Below are 18,744 nucleotides of genomic sequence, written 5' to 3'. Positions count from 1 at the left end.
TGTGTGTGTGTGTGTGTGTGTGTATAAATAAAATCACGACTATAAAAGGAGTTAGCCAGCTTGCTATAGGCGGACAGTAAGGGAAAGGTACTGGAGAACCCCTGATCCACTCTACAAGACGTTTTGTGCAGATAAGGGAAATTGTACAGGGCGCTTGCTTAAACATGATCTCAATAGAAAATTCCATTCAGTAACACGTAGGCAATAAGGAAAATAATATGGTGAGGCTCAGACTAAAGGCCCACACATGCACTGGAAGGATGGGGTGGAGCTGCCAGAAATTTGTGCCATATACAAATCAGGAACCCAACCTCATCAGCTTTTATATAGAAGCCCTCGTATTCAACTGTGAAGGGGGCAACTGGCAACCTGCTTATCAGGATCCATCCCTTTGCTGAAAGCCTTCCTTTAGCTTAATAAATTCTATTCCACACTCTCTGGTGTTCATGTGCCTAATTCTCCCTGGTCATGAGACAAGAACCCAGACCTATTTGAGCTAAGGGACAAATATCTTGCATCAACTATTTTTATATGGGATCATGATAACGGAAGCAGCAACAACAACAACAACAAAAACATAAGAGAACATTAGTATATACTGGATAATCTGGGTACTTCCAGGATTTTCTCTTGGTTAAACAAAATGTAGTTTGTTTTCAGATAATGGACTGCTCAGATAAATGCATGAGATCTCTGTGTCAAGAAAGCCAGAGTTCAAAGTACTGAATGGCCATTTATATCCAAGATCAGGCTGTGTCCCGAAATATTAACTGAAAATAAGTCAGATCATCATCAATCTACACATTTTGAATTAACAATTTCAATAAGTTTGCACAAGACACTTCTAGAGTGTTTCAGTTTAAGCAGAACATTATGAATCACTAGCTAATACATTCTGTTTCCACTGTCCAAAGTTTAATATTATGGCTGCAATCATCCTGGAGCTCCCGTAGACTAATAGGAAATAATCTTGTCCTTATACACAAGCCAATGTTTACAAAAGGAGTCTTCATCTTTACTCTCTCCCAGGAGACACTGATTTCTTATAAGTTGTCAATTAGTAACCTTTATCTTTTTATTACAGCTTTGAAAAAGTAGTTTTATGAATCACACTTGGAGGGGAAAGCAATTATTGTGCTTCTCTTGAAAATTCTATTGTTTAGTCCCAATTCTGTTTATATTCCAGTGATGTATTAGATACTTCGGCTCCTAGAATGCAGCAATTAACACTATTGAAGTATAGGTGGACTTATAAATCATGTGCATTTTTTTTTGTGTAAGGTTAAGATGATTTGAAACTGAATGAATGCCTTTTACGTTTATTTTATGTATATGAGCTCATTCAATAAAGATGTACTAATTGCCTACCATATGCCAGATGTGATGGTTAATACTGTCAACTTCATTGGATTGAAGGAAGCAAAGCATTGATCCTGGGTGTGTCTGTGAGGGTGTTGCCAAAGGAGATTAACATTTGAGTCAATGGGCTGTGAAAGGCAGACCCACCCTAATCTGGGTGGGCACAATCTAACCAGCTGCCAGTGTGGCCAGAATATAAAGCAGGCAGAAAAACAGGAAAAGAGTAGTCTGGCTTAGCATCCTAGCCTACATCTTTCTCCTGTGCTGGATGCTTCCTGCCCTCGAACATCAGACTCTTAAGTTCTTCAGCTTTGGGACTTGGACTGGCTTCCTTGCTCCTTAGCTTGCAGATAGCCTGTTATGTGACTTTGTGAATGTATGAGTTAATACTCCTTAGCAAAGTCATGTCTATCTATCTATCTATCTATCTATCTATCTATCTATCTATCTATCATCTATCTATATCTCTTATTAGTTCTGTCCCACTAGAAAACCCTGACTAATATACCAGACATACAGAGTTAGGCACTGAGGATGCATACTGTCAAGAAACAATTAGACATTATAGATATATGCATATGTATACACTCAAACACAGAGAAAGGTGAGAGATTGGAAAGTCTGCTGAGCCTTACTGGAGAATCTTGGATTTATTCTACTGTAAATGGTTAAATATGTAGGTGATGGGGAGGAAGGCAGCAAATCACACTGCCACGTGTGTTCCTATGCAACAATTTTGCATGTTCTTCACATGTACCCCAAAACCTAAAATGCAATAAAATAAATGGGGGAAAAAAATAAAGAAATGAAACAAATCAATAGTTTTGTTCAGAAAACATACTCATAACTGAAATTTCNAACTCCACAAGCTATAAGGACAATGAATTGAAATAATAAGAGAAAGAATACAGTAGAGAAATATACAAAAATGTAGTTATTTGTTTTCAGTTTTGAGCAGCTGCTATTTGCTAAAAAATCAATAATAAAAAAAGAGCTATGAGGATGAGGAACTAGATACATTAAAAACACAAAGTGGTTAAACATCTTAGACATTTTTTTCTAAACAATGTATAAAAGGATCCAGGATCACATATATGGGAATTTAGATATACCACATATATAAATTTGGTTAAATGATATTGGTGTACCTGAAAATACACCAATACATTTGTCTTTTATATTTGGCATCTAAAAAATATATCAATAGACTTCATAATGTAAATGTAATATGCCATATTTATAGACACTTGAGCATTAAGAATAGTTGTTGGGGTCAGACCCAGAGAATAAATTGCCTTTGGAATCAGAATAGCTTTGTTTATATTTGAAAGTTCTGTTCCTGACTTGGTGTGTGATTTTGGGCAGTTTATCTGATCTCTCTAAATTTTAATTTTTGCATATTTAATTTAGGGATGATATATTTATTGCAAAACATTAAATGAAATAATCCATGTAAAGCTATAAGCAATGGATCTGACACATAGAAACTTCTTAATAAATATATAATGATTGCATGAGTTATGATATTCAGTAATAGAACAGATTACTTAATTCTTGATTACAAGTGGCTTAAGCAATAAAGTTTTGTTTGATTTGATTTCATTGTAAGTGATAAAAAATTCAGAATTAATCTTTGTCAGAGTTGGTTAATTCTGTAACACAATTATTAAATATTCAGCCCTTTCCATTTTTCTGTCCTGCCTCCTTCAGGCATTTCCCTTGTCTTTAGTGACAGTACTAAATTAGTTGCACATTCTACCTAGCTTATCCTCTTAAGACTATATGCAGAACCAGAAAAGTTAAAGTCCTTTTTTTCCTATCCAGAGAAAGAGAGAGAGAGAGAGTGAAAGAGATAGTTCTCTCAAAGCAGTAGTTTTTTTTCTCTATTCTGTTATTGTATAGGCAGAAAACACAATATCATCAGCTGGAAAAAATGATCCTTAATAATAGAATACTTATCATAGGTGTCTAATTATTACATTACTATCAAAAATATTACACTGGTTTACAAGAACCATGAGAATATAACACAATAAAATATTCAATTTAAAATAGTTTCAAAAGCGTAAAGACCTAGGAACAAAATTGAATGAGGACTGAGTAACAATTTGGGGGGAAGAGGAGAAGCTTTAAAGCTCCACTGAGAGAAATTAAATAAAACTTGAATAAATATAAAGCCATATGTACTACTTCAGTATGGAGGATAAATATTATAAAGGAGTAGTAATTTCTCCTATACTAACCAATATACTTCTGGCAAGATTTCCAGGCAATATTTTGATTTGTCATATACTGATGGCTTCCTTCTCCAAATCCAAGTCAAGGGAAATAATGGAAACAAGAAAATTATTGGAGCTGAGGCTGATGTAGCTGAGATACCTCTTTAAAATTTCCTGAAAAACGCTAAAGAAATAGATGACTGACTTCCAGTGTCGTAGAGATATAGCAACCCAGATTAAGAAAAGGGATGAATTCTCAAGCAAGAAGCAGTGTTTTGTTTTTTTCTTTTTGCTACTGGGTACAGAAATGTGGCAGAGTACAGCAGAGACGATTGTATTTCTTCTTCACTCTAGAATGTTTGATCTGTTAACTATTATTAAAAACCACGTGTGTCACTTTTTCCAATGGTAACAGGTTAAAAATTCCAAAGCATGGTTTCTGTGAACCTTACCATTTTGTACAAGCCCAGCTATTTCTAACATTTTATTTATAGGCTAAGGTCACTTCTCATATTTTATTCTCTGCTATATATCCTTTCTTCAACTTCTAAATAGTTAAAAATGAGGGATTTCCCAGTCTGGGCATGTTTGTTTGCTTATAAGAGGATGCATTTTCTTCCTCACTCAAAATAGTTGAAAATCAGATTTATTTTAGATTTCTTCACCTGTCTTGAGCCAACCAAATAATAAGTGGTCTAAGTTATTTGAAATAGAAATCACTAGTCCTTTGTTAATTTTCTTTATATTAGGAGACTTGTCAGTTTTATCCTTTAAACAGAGAGTAAACCAGACAAGAACTTTACCTGCTATCTAGAAATGATTATAAAGTTCCTTAAGAAAAGTAGAACACATTCTGATATCTGGCTCTAATTACATATATTTTCATGAAAATGCTTTTCCTCCTAAGATACGTAATATTTTCTTTGTGAAAGAGCCTTAGGAACATCAATAATTAAGTTGTAAGAAAAATGGCATCATCTTTGACAAGCAGATGAACAGAGAAGCAAGCCACATTCTAGCCCTGAGACAACCACATTGTATTATCATATTTTGCTTACTCTCCAAGTACTTAGAGAATCTGTGTTATTTAAGAACGGCTGGGTGCATTATCTTTCAAGCTCTGCAAAAAGTCTTTGTTAACATAGTGACACAGTCCATTGTTACTGACAGGTTTGTATTATTAAACTAAAACTTCATGATGACAGTTGTCTGAAACTCTACCAGGATGGCAAAAGAGAAGCTACAACTTTATACAATAATATTAGTATGACATGTAGCCATCTGTAAAAAAAAAGTGAAGCTTTTTTTTAAACAATTAATTCTTTTCTTCCTATACAATTAGCCATAACCTTAATATCAAACAAATGACACTTTCTTAAATGTATATCAAATCTTTTTCACCAATAGTAAACAGCCATGCTATGAACTTGCCACAACACAAATTGAAGTGAAATGATTACAAGTCAAACATTGCCACGCAATTAAAATTAAAATAGTCCTTAGCTTATTATTTAACCACCACTGCATTACATATTTAAACATAAGATGTCTTTCATATGCTACACACATATATCTACTATGTGTGAAGTAATTTTGCTTTTCATACCTTCTAAAGCATTATTGTTACATACATTAAATTGTGATTAAATAACAAATGTAAAGACAGAGCACTATGCAGTCATAAAAGAAAAATGAATTACAGAGGGAAAGAGAACTGGATTTAAGGATTAAAAATAGATTTGTATTCAGCTTTATTATTTGCTTTACATTCTTGGGAAAGATATATTCTCTTTGAGTTTTAACTGCGTAATCACTATAATAAAGGTAGGACCAAATAAACAATATGTAAAGATACTTTGTAAGCTGTCTAAATCTCTCCAAATATAAGCATTTAAAGGAAAATGTTTTTCAAAACTTTGTTCCGATTATTATAATCATTATTATTGTCATCCCTGTAGTAAAAACACTTAACATATACTCTCTTAAGAAAGTTTTAAGGGTACAATACAGTGTTGTTAACTATGGAACGATGTTGTCCAGCACATCTCTAGAACTTTTATTCATTTTGCATAACTGAAACTCTATACGATTGAAAAGCAAATTCCATTGTCCTCTCGCTGGAAATCCCTGGAAATCATCATTCTACTCTCTATTTCTATGAGTTTAGCTACTTTAGATGCCTCAAGTAAGTCAAATCATTCAGTATTTGTCCTTCTGGAACTGGCTTAGTGGATGTAGCATATTATCTTCCAGTTCATTCATGTTGTTATATTGGCAGGATTTCCTTCTTTCTTAAGACTGGATAATATTTCATTGAGTGTATAGATCACCTTTTCTTTACTGTTCCATGTGTCCATGAACATTTAGGTTGTTTTTATATGTTGGCTATTATGAACAATGCTAAAATGAACATGGAAGTACAGACATCTCTGAGATACCTTAATTTTTATTTAAGAAGTGATATCATTACAAAAAAAAAGTCTATTAAAATGTTTAACATTTTATTTTGTATGACATATTTCTGTGTTGCAATCCCAAATAATAGCTATTGGTTGGATTGCCTTGAGTTTATCAAATGTAATTAATATTTTCTTTCACTCATTTTCTAAATGGTTTGATTTAGCTACCATAGAAAGAAACCTTATTGTTTATAAGTTAACAAGAATCCCCTTAACATATTCACTTGCAATCTTATTTTTTAGGTTTTTATTTTATTAATCTAATAATTTGGGGTCTTTAGGTAAGTTGAAAGACAAATCAATATCTGCAGTTGAGGCTCAGTAAACAAGTTGGGGTTATCCAGTCTTCCATAACATGTAGACATTGAAGAGAGACTAGGTGAGAGCACTTATTCTAAATGAAGTCATGATAACATGGATATTAGAGCTGGTAAAATACATTCTTTCACACTTGCCACAAAGCGTATATAAAAAAATGTTTAAAAAAACAACAAAATTATGGGTGATCCAATAATACCCATATTCTGATTAAAATCTTAGATGTTAGGTTACTGAATTTAAATTTATGCCATGAAAATTAAATTGTGCCTCAGGGTCTTCCTTTGTGAAATGGTAATATAATGCCTACTAAAATATTGGTTGAGAAGGTTCAACAAAATAACTTTTATAACACGCCTGATATAATGCCCTGTGTGTAGGAAACACTCGACATTTATTTATTTTCTCTTTGTTCTAGCTCTTATTCCAGATGTTACTTGTGTTGGCTTACAACAAACTACATATCCAACGAAAATTTTAAAATACAACAGTAAATTATTTTTACATATAAGTCGAGAAGTCCTACTGGGTAAGGTCATTCAAGCAATGTGCATGCCATGGTTGGGCAAGGATCTGCCGTGGAAATTAGAGTGGGTTTGTCACAAAGATTCCTTACCTGGCATAATAAAGAAACTGTATTATTTGATATTTGAAACTCAAAGTACTTTTATTAATAAACAAATGGAGATACAATGTATATGTTAAAAGCTGGATATAAATTTGGACTTCACCAAGCAGAAAGAGCTAAGGGACTGCTCATCAAGTGAAAAGCACTGGGGTGGGAAAACACCTTCCCAGGCTCTGGGTATACAGGAAAGGGTCATATGCAGCACGACATGCTTACAGCTTTCAGTTCACCTTGAGACCTGTTTCTGCAGCTCAGAGGGAAAAGTGCTAGTAAAACTAAGAGATAGATGTCCTCATTGAAATTTGAATTTATTGCACAAAGCTTATCTAGACATAGTGATGAAAAGAGGTGAAGAATAGAGCAGCACCCAAAGAGGAGCAGAGAGAGGAACTCATGAGTATGAAAGCAAGAAATTTACCAGGATGCAGGATATATACAGGACTTGTAAAATGTTCCCTTCAAGCTAAACTTGTCAATGTCTTTTAGGGGTAAAGAATCTCTCAGATAAAATCTGGAATACATCTAGCAAAATAATTATCATATATATCAGTGATAAATAAGTAAAGCCATAATTAGCTAATTAGATAACTAGAAAGGTTCGTGGATGAGAAAGGATATAGTTAGATGGAAAGTACAGATTTAGGACAAATAAACAGAAAACACTCGTTTGTCACATCTAAAGATCCTAATGTCTGTATCTGGAAGGTACATAAAATTAGACTCTATCCCCACCATCTCCCACATCCCCCAAAAAAGAGGAAGGAAGAGAGAGACAGAAATAATTAGCATTGTTAGTAAAAAACAAAAATTGTAAATCTAAAGACAGCTACAAATGTCCTGTGCCTGTGATGATCAAGGGACTTTTGCACTTTCTAGCATTGTATTTTTTTTTTAATAGTTTTTTGAGGAACAGGTGGTGTTTGGTTACATGAACAAGTTCTTTAGTGGTGATTTCTGAGGTTTTGGTGCACTCATCACTCTAGTAGTGTACAGTGTACCTAATGTGTAGTGTTTTATCCCTTACCCCCTCCCAACCTTTCCCCTGAGTCTCTAAAGTCTATTGTATTACTCTTACGCCTTTTCATCTTATAGTGAGTGAGAACATACTGTTTGGTTTACCATTACTGAGTTACTTCATTTAGAATAATAGTTGCCAATTCCATCCTGGTTGCAGTGAATGCCATTATTTCATTTCTTTTTATGGCTGAGTAGTATTCCATGGTATAGACATATTCTTGTTGATTGATGAATATTTGGGCTGGTTTCATATTTTTGCAAATGTGAGTTGTGCTGCTATAAATATGTATGTGCGGGTATCTTTTTTGTATACTGACTTATTTTCCTCTGGGTAGATAGCCAAGAGTAGGGTTGCTGGACCAAATAGTAGTTCTTTGAGTTCTTTAAGAAATCTCCATACTGTTTTCATACTGTTTTACATAGTGGTTATACAAGTTTACATTTCCACCAACAGTGTAAAGTGTTCCCTTTTTATCACATCTATTTTTTTTTATTATTATGGCCATTCTTGCAAAAGTAAGATGTATCACATTGTGGTTTTGATTTGAATTTCCCTGACAATTAGTGATGTTGTGCATATTTTCATGTTTGTTGGCCGTTTGCATATCTTCTTTGGAGACTTGTTTATTGATGTCTTCAGCCAACTTTTTGATAGGACTTTTTTTTTTTCTTGCTGAATATGTTTGAGTTCCTTGTAGATTCTGGATATTAGTCTTTTGTCAGAAGTATAGACTGCAAAGATTTTCTGCCACTCTGTGGGTTGTCTGTTTACTCTGCTGATTATTTCTTCTGCTCTACAGAAGCTTTTTAGTTTAAGTCCCGCCATTTATCTTTGTTTTGTTGCATTTGCTTTTAGGTTCTTAGTCATAAAGTCTTTGCCTAAGTCAATGTCTAGAAGGGTTTTTCCAACATTATCTTCTAGAACTTTTATGGTTTTACGCCTTAGATTTTAAGGGTCTATTAATTACCTTAAGATACATAACAAGTTTTTGCCAGACTGAAAGAAAATAGTTTAAAATTAAGTTGATGGCTCTAAGAAGTAAAAAGAGCAGATGTTTGTAATATTCTAATCCTGGATTTTAATTTAATACATGCTAAATATTTCCAATTTACTTTACCTAAGCCTCTGTTTCTATATTTATAAACTGCAGATATGATTGGGATTATTAAATGAACAACATAGGTGAGATTCCTAATAAGATTCATAGAACTGTTAGATATTTTATATTTCCTACTTTTAAAAAATTGTACTACATATAAATAAATTGAAGTTCCATATATTTATATAAATATGCTTCCATAATTTTTTCTGAAAGTAACATGGTATGTTTGATGGTAATGACCAGCACAGAATAATCTACTTAAGATCCTTAGAATACTAAAGTGGTTATTACAATTTAGGAAAGAAACTTTCACCTTCAAAATACACTTCCCATTAAATACAACAGTTAACAAACTTTGGTATCACTTCTTTTAGCTTGGTGCATAAATAACATTTAAATATAAACATAGATATTTATAATATACATAAATGAATATATATAAAGTATTTTAAATATAATCTCTGGAAAATTACTTAATCTCCTTGTCACAGCATTCTAATTTCTGAAATGAAGGAAATAATATTATGTTACAAAGTAACTAGTATTCATATATATATATACACATATCACTTAAAAGAATGACTAACATATATTAAGAGCAATATAAATATGTGTTATAATTATTACAACCAAACTTCTACTAAAATATTGATTTTAACCTTTGGTCATTTATTTAAAATATGCTTATTTCATTTTAAATTATTTATAATACACTTTAACCACATTCTATGTTTTATAGAAAGTAATAATAGTCTAGTTTTTCACTTCAATGAATAAATCATTGCTGTCAAATACATATCTAGTGCTTCATAAATGCCATGTATTGTTCTGTACATGCTATCTGTGTTAGCACACATAATCTTTATAATCTCTCTATGATTTAGATACACTATTATGATGTTCTTGTTACAGATAACAAAATCAAGGCCCAGAGAGGCTAAGTAAATTGCTTAAGTCACACAGCCAGAAAGTGATAGAGGTGGAATTTAAGGCCACTGTGGTCCCAAAGTTCATATTCTTAGTTACCATGCTACATGCCTAAGCAAAGCTATAGAGTTTTAGGGAATATTGATGGCTAATACAGAACAACTGCATATTTGTTCAGAAATAATGTAGTCTATCAAGAAAAAAATATCCCTTCTCTTGCCTTTTCTCAAGTCTTTGAAGCCAGTAATCACCTTGGTCTTTTAATCTCAATTTCTGTTCTTGCCTTACTGTCCCAAGGTAACTTTCACTTCTTGATTACTGAATTTCTCACTGAGATTGCCAAATAATCAAATGTTATTGGTTATTCTGCCTAATCAAGTCAGCTTATTTAAAACAATGCACTAATGGTAATTTATATATTTAGAGCTTGTCCCTTGATTAGGTTCAAGCTGCCTGATTTCCAGATATTGAAACTGCTAGTCCTGTGCAGCATTTATACTTTAGTTTTACCTACTGAGTGAATGACTGCTTTGTATCCTGAGGCATAGCCCCAATATCAAACACTCCCCTGGATCAGTAGCCCACCTGTCACACACTGATCTCCACTCCTACAGCTAAGAGGGACACCATGATCCCAGCACTGCTGTCAAGATGGGCATTTTCCACCAATGCCATCCTATCTTTTGCTTCCATAGCATGGTCTACAAAATGAACAAAATGCTTCACATTAAACTAATTAAATATTCTGAATTTTGATGCTTTTGATGTCATGATTTCAAATGTTTATATGAGGTAAGATTTACTCATTTTATTAATTTGAAAATATATTTGTATTATATTAGTATAAAAGTATAATCCAACATATAGTTGTACACAGTAAAGAGAATTTTGCTCAGATAACATTTTTTAGTGCCTGCATTCTTTAAGTCTTATATTATTTGGCATATAAACATTAACACTTAAAGTAGGTTTTCAGTTTTCTTTTCACTTTATGTTGTTCTCTCTACTTACTCTGTTGAGTCTTTTCTTTCTTATATAAAATATATTTTCAAGTTAAAAAAAAATCTTATTTCTACAAAATTCCAAATTTCTCTTAATGTTCTAAGCAGTAAAAAATGCATTGTGGAGCACATTGGAATATTTTATCAGATTACATTAAGTGAAGAAAAGGAACTGTAAAATTCACTTGCATTTATTTCATTTGTTGATAATGACATCAATTATCAATTCCAGGTTGCTTTATTAGTATAAGACTTATTAGAAATCATTGACTAACTCAGCATGTGCACTGCATGTGAAAATGAAAATACTATTAGGAATATGTAAAAGCTTAATTTTCTGAACATGCCCATCAATCACTGAAATAGGATTAATATTCACTATACATTTTGCAAATCTGAATATTTAAATTGCTAATTGAACTTTACCAATTAGAAATTGTTATTCTAATTTAACACAAATCAAAAATGTTTACTTAAATATGAGTATTCAAGAGATTTGTTGGTCAAGTAATAGATTCTACTTATGTCTATTAATTAGGCATACAATCCTGATTTCCAGGGACTAAAATTCTGCTCAGAATAGAGTACTACTGAATAAATTTGGAAATTTATTTTTAGTTTAGTGGTTGAAATAATTTTGTTCCTTAAAATAGAACTTATTTATTGAAAAATTACCACAGAGAACATTAAAATTGCACCATTGTATATTATGCAAAAATACACAAACAATTAGGAATTGAAAACAAAGAACTCAGGCATTTAATTCCTACCTCGCTTTTATTTTGGAAAATATAATATTCAATATTGTTCAAGTGACTATAGGACTTTGTTTGGCTTTTCCCTTTTTTCCTTTTTAGACTAGAATTGTATATATGCAATCTTAGTAACAAATTCTTGGAAGCTAATAAGCAAATGTTATTGGATATTCTGCCTAATAAAATCAGTTTAAAAGATGCACTAATGGTAATTTGTATATTTAGAGGTTATCCCTTAATTTGATTCTGTATTTTAAAATTTTTCAGCCCTTATTTATAATTGAGAAACTACCTGAGAAGTTCAAAGTATAAATTACTTTATCTAAAAAACATGTCTTTCCTTAAACATACTTTTAGAAAATGAAAACCTCACTAATAATGTTGACCAAAATACTCATAAATAGCGAATTATATCTCAAAAACAATAATAATATCATTAAAAACAATTAAATTTGTCATTTCAACCACACAACTCAAAAATAACATTTTCTGTATCACATCGATGAGAAAACTAACAATAAAAAATTTAGATATGTCTATGATTATGAAGCTGATGCAAACAACTACTCTGTAGGTTCCTGGCCCTCTGTTCAAAAGGGTTATTTTTTATTGTGTGGAACAAGTATGCAGGAACATTTTCTTATGAATTATGAACTATCCCATAAAGTAACAGAAACTGCCAATAAACTCCATCATAAACTGACAGTCTCAGTAATGGTAGGTAGTATTGTTGTTTCAGCAGTTTGGGCCTTTTTCTTTCCTTTTAGTAACTTCCAATCTCCTGATGCATTATTCAGGCACATACCGCTGACAGTTTTTATGATCTGAGACAGTTGGGGGAAAAGTGTCTAAGCACAGCAGAAAGGCAGTGGAAGAGTTCAGGATGCACATGGTATTTCATTGCTGATTTTGTTGTGAGATCAAGGATATCTGATCCTCTCCTGACTTTGAGTTTACCCATCAAATGCTATCAATCTTTGTTACTTTCCTACTGACAAGAGGGAGCATATATACCTTTAGTCCTCTTTTGTTGTTTGTTCACTAAACAAATGATACAGGAAATATTTGTCTTCCTTCTCAGGAAGCAGATTTACATCTTTTATTATTGTTTATTTAAACTACTCCAGGTGTTCAGACTGCAAAACAAAGTTAAGTATTTCTCGAAAAATAGAGAGTTTAAAATTTGCCTAGTCTTAACTTTCTAATCATTGTAGTGACTTATTTGCCCTGCTGTGAACATAAAAACAAAAGCTATATAAACTTGCACAGTGATATGGGTTGGCTCTGGGTCTCCACCCAAATCTCATCTCAAATTTTAATCCCCAAGTGTTGAAGGAGGGACCTGTAATCCCCAGGAGTAGAGGGAGGGAAGTGACTGAATCATGGGGGCTGCTTTTTCTGTGCTGTTCTCATAATAGTGAGTGAGTTCTCAAGAGATCTGATGATTTTACATGAGGCTCTCTCCCCGTCACACTCTTCTCTCTCTCTCGTCACCTTGTGAATAAGTGGCCTGCTTCTCCTTCTGCCATGATTTTAAGTTTCCTGAGGTCTCCCCAGCCTGTGAGTCAATCAAGCCTCTCTCTTAGTAAATTACTTAGCCTTGGGAATTTCTTTATAGCAGTGTGAAAATGGACTAATACACACCCCCATCCCAGATAACACACAAATACACATAATTTAATTAGTCTCTAAAAAAAACCCTTAAATATGGGTACCAGATAAAAGTTGACAGGCAAACAATTTGTGCATGTATAAAATGTAACACCTCTATTTTTTTAATGTCTCAATCTTTTTGAAGCTACCTTTCTACCCACGTGTGAATTATCCAATTAGCCTCTTAAAAAGAAATTGTCAGTGATTTATCAGTCATTTCAGTCACATGAAAATTTTGAAACCTACCCAATATTCCCATAGACAACTTTTTTTTTTTTGCATAAACATAGAAATTGACTCTGCTGTTTTAAAGCTTGAAACTTACCAGATCCAGACAATGAGTTCTTAAAAGCTATCAAAGAATGATGGCTTCCCAAAACCTAAAATGCAATAAAATATATTTTTTAAAAAAGCTATCAAAGAACTGAAACTCACCAGATCGTCTCACCCAAAGAATGAGAAGCCACCTACTTATTCATCATGATTGACTCCTTCCCCCTTCAGAGTTAACTGTTTTTCCATACAGTTACATTTCTAATTTAAGTCAGTCAGGGAGATGGATTTGATACTGATCGCCCATCTCATCAGCTGCATCACCTCATTAAAGCCATCTCACTTGGCAATAATTGTCTCAGTGATTGGTTTTCTGTGTGGCAAGCAGTAGTACCTAGGCTGAACCCCTGATGTTGCCGTACAATTTCTTTGTCGGTGTTTGTTGAGAAAGCACCTGCTCCATAGCTATCTTCTGCTGTCTCCTATGACTCCCATGTTTCATTCGCTACTGGATCCTCCTGTCACAACTGTGGGACACTTTCCTTTGCTAACTTCCTTGCCTTTATTTGGGCCATAAAGAAAATGGCTGGCCAATGGCTTGGGAGAAGAAATATTTTGTGAGGCTCCCTCAAACCTCTCTGCCTAGATGCCATCTGAAGTCATTATTCTGTGACTGTTCTGATACAAGGATGATCTCATAGTTTCGTCAGTGGCTCATTGTTTCCTGAATCTTCGGTTGGGAAATAAGCCCAAATCCTCTTTAGTCTCAATTTTCCCAAAATCGGCTGGAGGTTTTAATCCCAATATCCTTTCTACCTAGGGGAAAAATCAAAGGGCTTCTTCTCAGCCATGATAAACCATAAGTCCTTCTAGCAAGTTTCATGTTGGCCTGTCTCCCATCCCTAAAGAACTCACATACTTTCCTAGATTACAGAATGTTAGGAATGGATGATTTTATCTTTTTCTGCTTTATTGTTGAGCCAGGGTTTCACTCATGGGTATTCACAAAATGCTTTCCCTTAATACTAATTCTTATGAACTGAATTGTGTTCCCACAAAACTCATATGCTAAAGTCCTAACTACCAATACCCCAGAACATGACTGTATTTAGAGATAAGACTTTTAAAGAGGTAATTAAAGTTATAAGAGGTTGTATGGATGGGCCCTAGTCCAATCTGACTTGTATCTGTATAAGACACTTGAACATGCAGAGACACCAGGGAAGCACAGGGACATGGGGAAGACCCATGTGAGGATGCAGGAAGCAGCTATTGGCAAGCAAGGAGAGAGGTGTCAGGAGAAAGCAAACCTGCCAACATCTTAATCTTCAACATCCAGCCTCCAGAAAATTGTGAGAAAATTAATTTCCATTGTTTAAACCATCCAGTCTGTGATTTTTTTTAAGTTGGTCTAGAAAAATAATATATGAATTTTTCAGCTTTCAGTTTTCTGATTTTCTTTTGAATTTGAAATGCTGGACATTGACTGTTCCATTTCTTTACTTCTTTTTTTTTTTTTTTTTTTTTTTTTTCAAATTTTTGCTATATCATTTTTAATCCTCGATGAATCACTGAATTATTTCAAATAAATAAGGACTAGATCATGTACCAGAAGCTAGGAAAACAGGTGAAACTTCATTAATATTTTTATATTTCAGTGCATTATACGTTATGTACACTAGAGTTGTTATAAGAAAACATTTGCAATAGAGTTCTGAGCTATAAACATTAAATCCAACTTTGTAACCAGAAAAGACTATTTAGTTTACAGGACGAGATTTACAACAGGATCAGAAATTCAACAGGATTTAAATTCGCAACCAAAAGCTTTAGTTACTGAATAAAATTTACAAATTATCTAACTGACTCCACCTCATTAAGGTTATTAAACATTATGCAGAGGGAATAAGTAATTTGCCCAAGGTAAAAAAAGCTGGCTTTTAGAAGAGAGATGAAAATTGAACCTAGGTCACTTATGAAGTATGCTTGCCTTTTTACATTTATTACATTCCAACTAACACAAACTAAGCTGAAGAGTAAGAGTAAAAACACTCTTATTAAATTGAAAGAAAGAGGAAGATGCATCTGTGAAGATTAAACATTAGAAAAACGGATCATGCCAAAGAGATACATATCCAGAAGATTTTAAAAGGAGGTTTCATATATCATACAATCTATGCAGTATTCTTCTATGATTATTTTCCTGCTTTGTAACTTCAGTTCTTCTCATTTGTCTTCATGGTTTGAACGTCATCTCTAACAAACCATACTTGGTAACTTCAACATACCATGTCTAGTTAGTCTCTCTTTTTCATGGACTAATGGTTGTTAAATTGGCACACTGATACATGTTACATGGCATTGTGCACTGAGTAACAGATTGCACATTCAAACTGACTGTTTTAATTTTTGAACTTGGAAGTGTAGAATAATGTATCTCAAGGAAGCAAGTTAAATATAAACAAGCCTTGTGACTTACTAGAAATTTTAGCCATTAAGTAATGACAGACATTAGCTGTAGAGTTAGAGAATATTGAAAAGCAGCCTTTACAAGTCATGTATCATTAACGTGGGGGCAATTCTTGTGTTACAGAGAGCACTGCATCATTGATCAATAAAAAGAAAAATACTTTAAATGAGCAAACTTGATTTGTAAGTGACTTTCTAAAAGAAATGCTTTCTTTCATCTCATGTAAATGTGGCTGTCTCAAAGAAAACACCAGGTCAAATTATCAGTCTAAATGAGTACAATGACTAGCAAAGTGGGGCGAAGCCATCTGTTTTGTTCATTTTGGGGTTTCTGGTTTTTATTTGTGTTTTGATAATAATAGGGATAAGTGCCTGTTTACAAATTGAAAGATAAAAAGGATGATGTTTAATAATCAAATGCTCTAAGAAATTTGAGTAATTTTCCATTACCAAGAGTAAAATACAATCTAAAAAGTGATCACCACTGGCATACTTACAATTCTGTTTTACTGTAAAAGAGTATTTGATATAGGGATAATGTCAATATATTTTAAATTAATTCTTGATTTTCATTCATCACAAGATAATTATAATAATTCCAAATGTTGCAACATAAAATAAAACTTTGTCATACAGCTATGATAGCTTCATTATTTAAAATCTAAAGAAGCTTGAAATAAATATGTGATGTCTCTCCTTCATGCAAAAATATAAGAAATTTATATAGAAAGGGGTCTATATAGTTTCAATAAGAAACAATTTGTTGAATAGTTCATACAACAATTAGTAAAACTTACTGAATACCTCAAAAAGACAAAAACAAGAAAAGATAGACTCTTCTGGAATAAAAGAAATTCTTGGAAGAACTCAACTGAATAGGTTTAGCTCTTCCTTTCAAACTCAGAAGTCAGAAGTCAAGAATATAGTGGGTTGTTGACATCAGGTTTAAGGCTTAATTTGATCAAAAAACTCTTGTAATGGGTAGTGTAATTATGTCTCATACAATATTTGGGACACATTTTTAAAGTATGTTTTAACCTCAAATTCAAATTTAACTGGGTGTCCTGTATTTTATATGGCAAACTTGGTTTAAAAAGTACACAGTCCAGGTACTGGGTACTTCACAGGAGTCGGTAACATAACGGATTGTTGACATTAGGCATGAAGAGACTGTTTTCTTCAGTCCTTAGAAGGGTTGGGCACTATTAACTTATATGCTTTGGTAGAAAAGCTATTGGTAATAAAAAATTGATGCCCACTAACACACTAACAGAAGCCGCTATCAGCCTTTTTTTTTTTTTTTTTTTTTTTTTTTTTTTTTTTTTTTTTGAGACAGTATCTCACTGTGTCACCAGGTGCCAGGCTGGAGTGCAGTGGCGCCATCTCGGCTCACTGCAACCTCCGCCTCCCAGGTTCAAGCAATTCTGACAGCCTCCCGAGTAGCTGGGACTAGAGGCACGCGCCACCACGCCCAGCTAATTTTTGTATTTTTTAGTAGAGATGGAGTTTCACCATGGTATTGATCTGTTCACCTCGTGATCCACCTTTGGCCTTCCAAAGTGCTGGGATTACAGGCGTGAGCCACTGCGCCTAGCCTTATCAGTCCTTTTAAAGAAGCATCCTAAAGAGGACAGATAGCAGGATCTCTTCTAGGAAGAAATTAAGGAAAACATACAATCAAGAAAACAAAACAAAAAGTAATGTCCAGCTTTGACTATGTTCAGTTTTAATTTGGATTGCTGGATTTAGAACATAAATATATACTGTATCTAATTAAATTTAAAATTTAAATGCCAAATAAATCTTTAGTGTAATCATGTCTCATGCAATACTTGGGACACATTTATATTTTTAAAGTATGTTTTAAACTGATTCAAATTTAACTGAGTGTACTATATTTTATCTGGCAAATCTGGTTTAAAGAGTACACAGTCCAGACACTGGGTGTTTCAGAGGAGTCAGTAATGTAATAGGTTGTTGACGTCGGGGTTAAGGCTTAATTTGATCAAAAAATCTCCTTCAGTGGGTAGATTCTCTACCTTGGGCCATTGTTGAGGATGGCATTTGTGTTTTCCAGTCCATGGCCTGTCAAGGGGCCTCAGCTTAAAAGAAGAAAATCTCAGCAACCTGGTCCTGTAGCTTGCTGAATCACCAGCAGTTAGGAAAGAGAACACTAAAATGCCCAGGAATTTGGATAAGTAGAAACTTAACAGTAATACCTTTGTTATATTATAAAAAGTGCTTCATATAATTTTATGAAATTATGTTTATGTTATATAAGTACCACCTCAATAAATTATCAAACAAACACACACTAGAGAATTTAAAGCTGTTTTTCTGGTCCTCATTTAGCGAGTGTGGCTCCATAGATAAACTTTCCTTTAAATCTTTCCTGAGGACATCCGTAATATATATTTTTCTTTTCAATTTTGATACAATTTTAATTTTTAGTATTAGCTCTCTTAAGAGGATAAGAAAAAGATGGGAAAGGTCAGCTGATGGATAGAATTTTGCAGAGATTTTTATGGAGAGTCAACTGAAAGTTACAATGAATATATTAATA

Source organism: Cebus imitator, unplaced genomic scaffold (assembly GCF_001604975.1).
Source record: "Cebus imitator isolate Cc_AM_T3 unplaced genomic scaffold, Cebus_imitator-1.0 Scaffold22, whole genome shotgun sequence".
In the NCBI taxonomy this organism is placed as follows: Eukaryota; Metazoa; Chordata; class Mammalia; order Primates; family Cebidae; genus Cebus; species Cebus imitator.
Note: the sequence above shows the minus strand (reverse complement) of the source record.